This window comes from Sus scrofa, chromosome 2, assembly GCF_000003025.6.
Source record: "Sus scrofa isolate TJ Tabasco breed Duroc chromosome 2, Sscrofa11.1, whole genome shotgun sequence".
Classification (NCBI taxonomy): Eukaryota; Metazoa; Chordata; class Mammalia; order Artiodactyla; family Suidae; genus Sus; species Sus scrofa.
Genome location: NC_010444.4, coordinates 134,958,701 through 134,971,635, shown reverse-complemented (window position 1 = coordinate 134,971,635; position 12,935 = coordinate 134,958,701). Strand labels below are relative to the sequence as shown.

At 39.0% G+C, this 12,935-nt stretch overlaps 1 protein-coding gene across 2 annotated transcripts in view; it reads left to right on the top strand.

Annotated features, from left to right (window-relative positions):
- Positions 1 to 12,935, top strand: part of KIF3A (kinesin family member 3A) — a 137,070-nt gene that overhangs the window by 97,773 nt on the left and 26,362 nt on the right. The window lies entirely within an intron of this gene.

The following is a 12,935-nucleotide window of genomic DNA, read 5'->3' as shown; positions in this document are numbered from 1 at the left end:
CCGTGCGCAGCTGTGGCCGCAGCATTTGCCTACTAGGTGCTGATGTCAGGCGCTCTCCTTCACCCACTTCCTCCCCTGGGCCAGTGCCTTTCCCCTCCACATCCCCTCCCGGCCTGCTCGGGTTCCCTCTGCCCCATCCCAGTTGGGGCTCAAGCTCCCCTAAGGGTCCTCCACGGGGCGCTGGCGCTCCTGCTCAGGAGGCTGCCGGCCTTGCCCACCCCCTCCTCTCCCTGGTACCACGATTCCCACCCTCGCTTCTCTCCTAGCCCAGGCTTCCCAGCACAACCGCAGGTCCAAGGGCTCCCCACCCTTCAGGGCTTCCCCACCCAGTGCCCAGAGGGCTGCCATCTGTTTGTGTGACTTCAGTTTCCTCAACTGCAGAATAGGATCAGTAGCGTCTCCCGTGGGGTCTCTGTGTTGGGGGAGGGAGTGAAGAGCCCCTGAGGGCTGTGCCAAGATGAGTGGATCGGCCCCCTCTCCCCCGCCAGGACCGGCAAAACCGAGCGGGGAGCTGTGAGCAAGCGCGTGGGAGAAGGCTCGCGGTCACGGCGATGCCCGGGAGATAGGCGCCACATTATGTAATGGGAGATGGGGCTGATAAACGGGATCTGCGCAGCGCTGGTCCCCTCTGTGGCCACAGGAGGTGCGGGTGCGGGGAGGAAGGAGTGAGAGCGCAGACCCGCTTCTCGGGGGAGCCTCGAAGCACCCACTCCCACCGCCACGCCCACCGGGCTTGGGACTGCTCAGGGGGAGCAGCCAGGGTGGGAGCCAGAGGTCCGAGCGCGCCAGCCAGGGGAGGGTGTGCGGGTCCCCCGAGTCGGAGATCCTTCGAGCTGTCTGACCGTCCTCCTGCCCTGGCCCTCCGAGGCCCCGCTGGCTAGTCAGTCATCATCCACGATGCTATTTTGAAATTTTCGGCGGGGTTCGGTTCACCTCCAGATCCTGGCGATCAACACAGAGTACAAAGGAGCTGCTCCGGGCACTTGACACCCGTAGCTTGCAGCTCTCCTCCAGCCGCGACGCTGCGCCATCTGGTCTGGGTTTTACTGGTACAGAACCTGGCGCTCAGGGAGTGGAGGAACCCGCCCCGATGGGAGGCCAGGGCTACAGAAGGCCGGGGCTCTCGCCACGGATGGGATCGGTTCCGGATCGGTTCGCTGGGGTTGGGATCGCCCTTCCTGGGGTCCAGCCCACCCTGCGTGAAGTTTCAGAAAACTTTCTTACGCATTTTTTTCTCCTTGACTTTGTCTCTCCTTTGGAAAGAAGAGATAACCAGTCAGTAGGAGTAAGAGTTAGGTGAGATGTTTTAATAATGTAAAATATCTAACTCAGTACATTTTCATTTTTATCAAAGTTATCTGTGCTTGTAATTCTAAAAAATTAATTCGAGGAGGTTGATTATGGAAAAGAGCATTTTTGAGAATCATTTCTTTCTTGGTCTGCATGTCTTATGAATGAGGCACTGACCGTCCTACTTCATTCCCTACAAACTTTTTAGAGATGTTTGCATGGCAAACAAACTTGGAAGAGACAGCATCTTCCTCTAAAGCAAAGGGTAGGCAGGGTCACTTTCCATAAATAGCAATTCAGGTTCTGGAAGCTCAGGCTTCTCTCCTGTAACACAACCCACTTGTACTCTGGCTCTCTTGGCACCACTCTGAGAATTGGGGTTCAGGGAACCAAATAAAAGATAATATTCTAATACTAGTGGTGTGTCTAATAAACTGTTCTCTCTGACCCTGGAGTCGTATCTTCTGTCAGCCTCCATGAAACTGTGGCAAGCTGAATGGTTAGCATGCAAGTGGGATAGAATCTCAGAGCCTCCAGCTCTTGACAAGCATCTCCCTGCCCCCACCCCTTTGGCCTCTTCTCCAAAGGAACCTTAACTGCTTCTTTTGCTATATACCGCCTCCATATCCATAGGTTTCTCAATTTTCAGATGCATGAGTTATCTGTGGTTTACGATGAATATTTAATTCTCTCTCTTTACCGTCCTTCCCCTGCATCTTTCCTTTTTTTGCCCCCTATTCTACCAAAATGTATAGATCATAATTTGGGTCAGTCAAAAGCCTTGTTTGCTGTTTACATAATTATGCCAGTATATTCTCAGCTGAAACATGTATCGAGCTAAGATTAATTTTCCCTCCAAACTTGTTTTTCCTTTTGCTTAGTTTTTCTATGTTCCTCTCGGTGGCTTAACGCTAAATCTCCTTTCAAAGGATCTGGGTAAATCAGTTACTCTCACAATTGCATCTTCCCAGGAAAGTCTCCTCTAGAGCCTGCTGACCTGCTCTGACATGAACAGCTGCTCTCTGACAATTTCTCTATAGCTGGCGTGCTGAGTCTCCTGTCATTCGGCCTGGGAGTTCCCTTTGCCTCTCTGCTATGTGGCTCTCTTGTCCCTTGCATCCCAGCTATTCCTCTTTCTTGAGGGGAACACATCCAAATAAACACAGAATTTCAGGCAGGGAAATAATTTTCCTTCGTTTTGAATACCTGTGCTATTGTCTCCTATCTTCCAGTGGAAGTTCCCAGGCTAGGGGTTGAATCAGAGCTGCAGTTGCTGGCCTACACCACAGCCACAGCAACGCAGGATCCGATCCACATTTGAGACCTATACCACAGTTCATGGGAATGCCAGATCTTTAACCCACTGAGCAAGGCCAGGGATCAAACCTGCATCCTCATGGAGGCTACATCAGATTCTTAACCCAATGAACCACATTGGAACTCCCCAAATTTTCTTTTTTAGAAAATCTTTTTTACTGAAGTATGGTTGATTTACCATATTGTTTTGGCTACAGATGTCCTGCAAAGTGATTCAGTTTATATGTGTATTATTTTATTTTAAAATTCTTTTCCATTATAGCTTATTAAAAGATATTGAATATAGTTCCTTTGCTATACGGTAGGTCCTTGTTGGTTATCTGTTTTATAGATGGTAGTGTGTATCTGTTAATCCCATACTCCTAATTTATTCCCCCCCCTTTGGTAACCATAAATTTGTTTGCTATGTCTGTGAGTCTGTTTCTGTTTTGTAAATAAGTTCATTTATGCTGTTTTTTTTTTACATTCCACATATAATGATGTCATATAATATGTATCTTTCTCTGTTTCACTTAGTTTGATAATCTCTAGGTCCATCTATGGTGGTGCAAATGGCATTATTTTATTTTTTTAATAGCTGAGTAATATTCTGTTGTGTATTGTACCACATCTTTTTTACCCATTCATCTGTTGATGGGTATTTCGGTTACTTCCATGTCTTGGTTATTGTAAGTAGTGCTGCTGTGAACACTGGGGTGCATGTGGCTTTTCAAATGTTTTCTGGATATATGCCTAGGAGTAGGATTACAGGATCATATGGTAACTCTATTTTCAGTTTTTTAAGGAACCTCCATACTGTTCTCCATAGTGGTTATACCAATTTACACTCCCACCAACAGTGCAGGAAGGTTTCCTTTTCTCTACACCCTCTCCAGCATTTATTATTTGTAGACTTGGATGATGGCCATTCTGGTAAAAAACAAAAACAAAAAAACCGCCTTAAAATTTCTGTTAGTATTTTATTTATTTTATTTAAAAAATTATTGTGGAGTTCCTGCTGTGATGCAGCAGGATCCTTGGTGTCTCTGCAGCGTCAGGGCGCAGGTTCGATTCCCAGCCCGGCACGGTTGATTAAAGGATCCAGCTTTGCTGCAGCCATGGCATAAGTTGCAACTGTGGCTCAGATCTGATCCCTTGCCTGGGAATTCCATATGCTGCAGGGAGGCCAAAAAAGAAAAATAAATAAATGAAATTAAAACAAAAAATTACTGTAAAGCCATTGCTTTTTTTTTTTTTAATAGATTTTATTTTTTAGAGTAGTTTTAAATTCATAGCAAAATTGTGTAGAAAGTACAGAGAATTTCCATAAACTCCCTACCCCCACAACACATAGCCTTCCACCCATTATCTTCATCCCGCATCAGAGTGGCACATTTGTTAAAATTGATGAACATATCATTATCACCCTGGGTCCAAGGTTACCTTAGGGTTCACCTCTTGGTGTTGTACATTCTATGGGTTTCAACCAATTTTAATGTCATGTATCCACTGCTGTGTATATACAAAGTTGTTTTATCACACTAAAAAATCTCTGTGCTCCTCTATTATCCATCCTATCTTTGTTCCTAACCCTTGACAACCACCGATCTTTCTATTCTTTCCATAGTTTTGTGTTTTCCAATTATATAGTTGGAATCATTCATTATGTAGACTTTTCAGATTGGTTCCTTCACTTAATAATATGAATTTATGGTTCCTCCATGTCTTTTCATGGCTTGACAGCTCATTTCTTTTTAGCACAGAGTAGTATTCTGTTGTCTGCAGGTACCAAGTTTATTTGTTCAGTCACCTACAGATGGACATCTTGGTTGCATCGAATTTTGGCAATTATGAATAAAGCTGCTATTAAACATCTATGTGCAAGTTTTCTTGTGGACATAAGTTTTCAATTTATTTGTGTAAATATCCAAGAATGCAGTTATTGGATCACATGGTAAGAGTATGTTTAATTTCCTAGGAAACTGTCAAAGTGTTTTCCAAACTGGCTGCACCATTTTGCATTCCCACATGCAGTGAATGAGACTTCCTGTTGTTTCACATCCTCATGAGAATTTGGTGGTGTTAGTGTTTTGGATTTTGCTCATTCTGATAATGTGTAATGTATCTGACTATTGTTTTAATATGCATTTTCCTGATGGCATATGATGTGGAGCATCTTTTCATATGCTTATTTGCTATCTTTATATCTTCTTGGGTGAGGTGTCTGTTAAGGTCATTGGCACCCTTTTAAAATTGGGTTGTTTATTTTCTTATTGTTGATTTTTAAGAGGGTTTTTAAAAAATATATTGGTTAACAGTTCTTTATCTGATATCTTTTGCAGATATTTTTTTCCCAGTCTGTGGCTTGTCTTCATTCTCTTGACAGTGTCTTTTGCACAGCAAAAATTTTTAGTTTTAATGACATGCAGCCTATCAGTTATTTGCATGGATCATGCCTCTGGTGTTGCATGAAAAAGTCATCACCAAACCCAAAGTTATGTATATTTTCTCCTGTGTTATCTTTGAAAAGTTTTATAGTTTTGTGTTTTACAATCAGGTTTGTGATCCATTCTGAGTTAATTTTTGGGAAGGGTGTAATGTCTCTGTCTATATCTGTATTTTGTGCCTGTGGACATCCAGTTCCAGCATCATTTGTTGAAAAGATTATCTTTGCTTCCTGTATTCCCTTTGTTCCTCTGCCAAAGTTGAGTTGACTATATTTGTGTGGGTCTATTTATGGGCTTTCTGTTCTGTTCCATTGATGTATTTGTCTATTCTTTTGCTAATACCATACTGTCTCGATTTGGGCACTGTCAGTCCTCCAACTTTGTACTTCTCCTTTAATGTTTGGATCTTTTCCATATAAACTTTATATAATCTTTTTTGATATCTATAAAATAACTTGTTGGAAATTTGATTGGGATCGCTTAATTATATAGATCAATCTGGGAAGAACTGATATCCTGAAAATATTGATTCTTCCTATCCATGAACATGGACTACCTCTCCACTTATTTTGTTTATTGATTCTCTCATCAGAATTTTGTAGTTGTCCTCACATAGATCTTGTACATATTTTGTTAGGTTTACACCTACGTATTTCATTTTGGGAGTGCTAATGTAAACACTATTTCAGTTTCCACTTGTTTGTTGCTGGTATATAGGAAAGTAATCAACTTTTGTTTATTAAGTTTGTACCCAGCAACCCTGATATAATTGCTTAAAATTCTAGGATTTCTATTGATTCTTTTGGATTTTACACTAAGATGATTGTGTAATCAACAAAGTTTCCTTTTTTCCTACTCCATATACTTTTAACTTTTAATTTCCTTTCCTTGTCTTATTCCATTAGCTAGGCTTCTAGTATTATGTTGAACAGCAATGGTGAGAGGAGCTATCCTTGCCTTGTTTCTTCTGATCATCAAGGGAAAACTTCAAGTTCTCACTATGAATTATGACATTAGCTGTAGGTTTTTGTAGATATTCATCAACTCAAGGAAGCTCCTCTCTATTCTTAGTTTACTGAGACTTTTTATCATGAATGTGTGATGGATTTTGTAAATGCTTTTCTGCATCTATTAATGTGAATATGTGATTTTTTTCTTTAATTGTTTTTTGAATATTGAAGCAGCCTGGCATATCTGGGATAAATCCAATTTGGTGGTGGTGTATAATTCTTTGTATACATTGTTGGATTTAATTTGCTAATATTTTGTTGAGGATTTTTGCATCTGTGTTCATGAGAGATACTGACCTGAGGGTTTTTTTTCCTTTTCTTTTCTTGTAATGTCTTTGTTTTGGTATTAGGGTAATGCTGGCCCCATATGATGAGTAAGGAAGCATTCTCTCTTCTTGTATATTCTGGAAGATATTTAGAGAATTTGTATAATTTCTTCCTTAAATGCTTGGTCAAATTCACCAATGAACCCATCTGGGCCTGGTGCTTTCTGTTTTGGAAGGTTAATAATATTATTCAGTTTATTTGATAGATATAGGCTCATATAGATTGCCTCTTTCTTCTTGTGTGAGTTTCGGCAGATTGTATCTTTCAAGGAATTGGTCCATTTCATCTAAGTTATCAAATTTGTGGCCACAGGGTTGTTCATTTCATTCCTTTATTATCCTTTTAATGTCTATAGGATCTGTAGTGATGTCTCTCTTTCATTCATGTTATTAGTAATTTTTGTCCTCTCTTTTTCCTTAGTTAGCCTGGCTTATCGATTTTATTGATCTTTTCAAAGAACCAGCTTTTGGTTTTGTTGATTTTTGCTCTAATACTTATTACTTCTTCTGTTTTCTTTGGATTTAATTTGCTCTCCTTTTTCTACTTTCCTAAGGTAGAAGTTTAGATGATTGATTTTTTATCTTTTTTCTTTTCTGATGTATGTTTTCAGTGCTATAAATATTCTAAGCACTGCTTTCATTACATACCACAAAATTTGATAAGTTGTGTTTTCATTTAGTTAAAAAAATATTGTTTAATTTCGCTTGAAATTTTTTTTTCTTTGACCCATATGTTATTTGGAAGTGTTCTGTTTAATCTCCATACATTTGGGAGTTTTCCAGCTTTCTTTCTGTTACCAATTTCTAGTTTAATTCCACTGTGGTCTGAGAGGAGGCATTATATGTTTCTATTTTTTTTCTTTTATTTTTTTAATCACATCTGTAGTTGTATAATGATCATCACAATCCAATTTCACAGGATTTCCATCCCACAGCCCAGGCACATCCCCCCACCCCCCAAACTGTCTCCTCCAGGACCATAAGTTTTTCAATGTCTGTGAGTCAGTATTTGTTCTGCAAAGAAGTTCTGTCTGTCCTTTTTTCAGATTCCACATGTCAGTGAAAACATTTGATGTTGGTGTCTCATTGGCAGACTTCACTTAGCATGATAATTTCTAGGTCCATCCATGTTGCTAAAAGTGCTGGTATTTCGTTCATTTTAATGGCTGAGTAATATTCCATTGTGTATATGTACCACATCTTCTGGATCCACTCCTCTGTTGATGGACATTTAGGTTGTTTCCATGTCTTGGCTATTGCAAATAGTGCTGCAGTGAACATCAGAGTACCTGTGTCTTTGCGAGTCATGGTTTTCTCTGGATCGACGCCCAGGAGTGGGATTGCTGGATCAAATGGTAGTTCTATGTTTAGTTTTCTGAAGAATCTCCATACTGCTTTCCACAGTGGTTGCACCAATTTACAATCCCGCCAACAGTGTACTAGGGTTCCTTTTTCTCCACACCTCTCCAACACTTATTATTTGTAGACTTTTGGATGATGGCCATTCTGGCTGGTGTAAGGTGGTACCTCAGAGTGGTTTTAATTTGCTTCTCTCTAATAATGAGTGATGTTGAACATTCTTTCATGTGTTTTTTGGCCATCTGTATGTCTTCTTTGGAGAACTGTCTGTTTAGATCTTCTACCCATTTTTTGATGGGGTTGTTTGTTTTTTTGGTATGGAGCTGCAGAAGGTGTTTATAAATTTTGGAGATTAATCCCTTGTCAGTTGATTCATTGGCAAAGATTTTCTCCCATTCTGTGGGTTGTCTTTTTGTTTTGTTTAGGGTTTCCTTTGCTGTGCAGAAACTTTTAAGTTTGATTAGGTCTTATTTGTTTATTTTTGTTTTTATTGTCAATACTCTAAGAGGTGGATCTGAGAAGATATTGCTGTTGTTTATGTCAGAGAGTGTTTGGCCTATGTTTTATAGTGTCTGGTCTTATATTTAGGTCTTTAATCCATTTCGAGTTTATTTTGTGTATGGTGTTAGGGAGTGTTCTAGTTTCATTCTTTTCCATGTGGCTGTCCAGTTTTCCCAGCACCACTTCTTGCACAAGCTGTTTCTCCATTGTATATTCTTGCCTCCTTTGTCATAGATTAGTTGGCTGTAGGTGTGTGGGTTGAATTCTGGGCTTTATATCCTGTTCCACTGATCTATATTTCTGTCTTTGTGCCAGTACCATATGGTTTTGCTGATTGTTGCTCTGTAGTGTAGTCTGAAGTCAGGGATCCTGATTCCTCCAGCTCCATTTTTCTTTTTCAGGATGTCTTTGGCTATTCTGGTTCTTTTGTGCTTCCAAATAAACTTTAAAATATTTGTTCGAGTTCTGTGAAAAATGTCCTTGGTAATTTGATAGGGATTGCATTGAATCTTTATATTGTCTTAGGTAGTATAGTCATTTTGATAATATTAACTCTTCCAATCCACGAGCATGGTATATTTTTCCATCTATTTGTGTTATCTTTGATTTATTTCATCAGCATCTTATAGTTTTCAGAGTACAGGTCTTTTGTCTCTTTAGGTAGGTTTACTCCTAGGTATTTTATTCTTTTGGATGTGATGGTAAACGGGATTGCTTCCCTAATTTCTCTTTCTGATCTTTCATTGTTAGTGTATAGAAATGCCATCAATTTCTGTGTATTAATTTTGTATCCTATATGATGTCTCTTAATCCAAATTTGTTGAGGTGTGTTTTATGGTCCAAAATGGTAGTCTATCTTGCTGAACTTTCTGTGTGACCTCAAGAAGAATATACATTCTACTGTTGTTGGATGAAGTAGTCTATAGATGTTTATTATATCCAGTTGATTGATGAGCTGTTGAATTCAATTATGTTCTTACTGAATCCATTCATTTCTGATAAAGGGATATTGAAGTCCCCCAACTATAATACTGGATTCATCTATTTCTCTTTGCAGTTCTATTAGTTTTCACTTTATGCATTTTAACACTCTGATATTTAAGGGGATACACTTTAAGAATTGATATGTTGTCTTAGAGAATTGACTCCTTTTATCATTTTCTTTTTATCTCTGATAAGTTCCCTTGGTATGATATCTGTTCTCTCTGAAATAATATATTATTAATCCTAATATAGCTACTCCTGCTTTCTTTTGGTCAGTGTTATCATAGTACATCTTTATCAATTTACTTTTATTCTATATATGTCTTGATATTCAAAGTAGATTTATGGATTGGTCTTGTTTCTTGACCTACTCTGAAATAATTGTTGCATTTAGGCCATGGGTATTCAAAGTGATTATTGATATAGTTGAAGTAATATTTACTATTAACTGCTATTTATTTTTTGCCCTCATTCTTTGTTGCTATTTTTGTCTTCCACTCTTTGCTGCCTTTTTTGTTTTTTAAATAAAAATACAATTGATTTACAGTGTTGTGCTAATTTCTGCTGTAAAGTGACTCAGTCATATATATATGTGTGTGTATATATATTCACACATGTATATATATATTCTTTTTGTTTACTTATTTATTTTTGTCCTTTTGCCATTTCTTGGGCCGCTCCTGCGCATATGGAGGTTGCCAGGCTAGGGGTCCAATCGGAGCTGCAGCCGCCGGCCTACACCAGAGCCATAGCACCGCGGGATCCGATCCGCATCTGCAACCTATACCACAGCTCATGGCAACGCCAGATCCTTAACCCACTGAGCAAGGCCAGGGATCGAACCTGCAACCTCATGGTTCCTAGTCGATTTGTTAACCACTGAGCCATGACGGGAACTCCCCAATTCTTTTTTATATTATTTTCCATCATGGCCTATCTCAGGAGATTGGATATAGTTCCTGTACTATACAGTTAGGATCTTATTATTTATCCATTCTAAATGTAATAATTTGCATCCACTAACCTCAAACTCCCAGGATATTCCATTATCCCTCCTCTTCCCATTGGCAACCATATGTCTGTTCTCTCTGTCTGTGAGTCTGTTTCTGTTCTGTAGATATATTCCTTTGTGCCACATTTTAGATTCCACATCTAAGTGATATCATGTGGTATTTGTCTTTGTCTTTCTGACTTACTTCACTTAGTCTGATAATCTCTAGTTGCATCAAACCTTTTGTGGTTTTAATCAAGCATTTTATGTGCTTCAATTTTCTCACCTTTATTAGTACATCACTTATGCTTTTAAATTTTTTTTTAGTGGTTGCCCTAGAGTTGCCAGTATACATTTACAATTAACCCAAGTTCACTTTCAAATTACACTTCACCATTTCATGGGTAGTGTACCTTGTAATAACAGAATAATTCTGATTTCTCTTATTTTTTTTTTTTTTTTTTTTTTTTCTTTTGTTTTTTTTTTTGTTTTTTTTTTTTTTTGTTTTTAGTTTGTCATGTAGCTACAGAACAATTATCCGAGGTCTCAATAAAATACCATCAGATTTACATGAAAAAGAACCTATGTTATCGTTATTAATTGCATCTCTTATTTCTTATTTCATTGTTGTTACTCGTTTTGTGTGTGTGAGAGCTTATGTATGTGTATAGTCATCTCTCAGTATCCACATGGGATTGGTTCCAGGATCCTCTGCAGATACCAACATGCACAGATGCTGGTGGCTGGGGCATAGGCCAGCAGTTGCAGCTCCCATTCAACCCCTAGCCTGGGGTCATCCATATGCCACACGTGTGGCTCTAAAAAGATAAAAAAGAAAAAAAATTCACCCATGCTGAAGTCCCTTACAGTCAGCCCTTGCACCTGTTTGCAGAGCTTGTGGATATGGGGGGCTGACTCTGTCTGTGTGTGTGTATTTATTTATATATGGGCATATATAATCAAATACATTGTTGCTATTATTTTGAACAAATTGGTGTCATATCAGCTATGAATAAGAAAAATAAATGTTTGTATTTTAACTTCACTTATTCCTTCTCTGATGTTCTTTCTTTGTAGATCTGAGTTTTATCATTTTCCTTCTCTCTAAAAATTTTTTATTTCTTGCAAGGCCAGTCTACTAGCAATAGATTCCCACAGTTTTTGTTTGCCTGATAAAGTCTTCATTTCTCCTTCAGTTCTGAAGGGTAATTTTGCATGGGTATGGAATTTTAGGTTGGTCCCTCTGAGCACTTAAAACATTTCACTCCACTCTCTTCTTGCTTGCCTGGTTTCTGAAGAGAAGCAGATGTAATTCTTATCTTTGTTCTTCTCTAGGTAAGACATTCCTCCCCCATACCTCCTCCTGGCTGCTTTTAGGTTTTTGGTTTTGGTTTTCTCTATTTTGAAAATGGTATGCCCAGGTGTGTCTGGAGAGGCATAGGAGGTGGGCATTTATCTTGCTTGGTGTACTCTCAGCTTCCTGGATCTGTGGTTTGGTGTCTGACGTAAATTTGGGGAATTTTCCCATCATTATTTTTTCAAATATTTCTTCTGCTCTCCTTTCTTCTTCTGGAATTCTGATTATAACCTTTAGAAGCTGTGCCGCAATTCTCCTCACCTCCACCTTATATATATATTTTTTCCCAGTTTTGGTGGTTTCTACTGAGATAGTCTCAAGCCTCGAGATTCCTTTGCTCAGCTATGTCCATTCTACTAATAAGAAAAACAAAGGCATCCTTCATTTCTCTTACATTGTTTTTGTTCTCTAGCATTTCTTTTTGGTTCATTTTTAGAATTTCCATTTCTCTACCTACATTGCACATCCATTCTTGCATCCTATTTTATCCATTAAGGCCCTTACTAATCATAATTGTTTTAAATTCCTGGCTTGATAATCCCAACCTCCCTGCCACATCTGAGTCGGGTTCTCCTGCTTGCTCCCTCTTTCAGTTGCGTTTTTGGCCTTTTGGTATGTCTGGTAATTTTTTCTTGATAGCCAGACATGATGTATTGGGTAAAAAGAATTGCTATAAATATGCCTTTAGTAATATAATGGTAAGTTCTGTGTGTGGGTTGTTTTCTATAGTCCTATGAGTAATAGGTCTTACTCTTTTAGTGAGCTTATTCCTCTAGACTATGAACCTCACACCCTCAGTGGGACAGGATGGCTAGAGTGGGCTGGTCTTACCCTTCCCTGACTTGGAAGGTGAGAGCCAGCTGGAAATGGGTACTTCTCTTCTCCTAGGTCCGTTAGCCTCTGATAAAACTCCAGCAAATTAGGGTCTGGTTAATTTTTTCCTCCTGAGGGCAGATTTGTTAACCAGAATAGAATGCTCTGGCATATTTCAAAATGTTTCATTTTCCTTCCCGTTGCCTCCAGCATGAGGTGATTTTTCTGATATTAACTGTGAGGAACTGATGAGATCCTGGAGGCAAGACTCTTAAAAATGTGCCCCCCTCACCCTGACTGGGTCCCCTGGAGTTTTTATCTTTCATTTGTAGTTTTATCTCTCACCTCATCAGTTGTAGTTCAGGTCTCCCTACCTCAATACTGGTTCTTGAAGAATAATTTAATTTTTACTTTTAATTTTGAATAGGTATTCCATTCATATGGCTCAAAAATCAAAGCTATATATATGAAAAAAACTCAGTGAAATGCCTCAAGCCCCTCACAAATAACTATTTTTATTAGTTTTTTTTTTTTTTTTGGTGTATCCTGAGTTTATAGAAA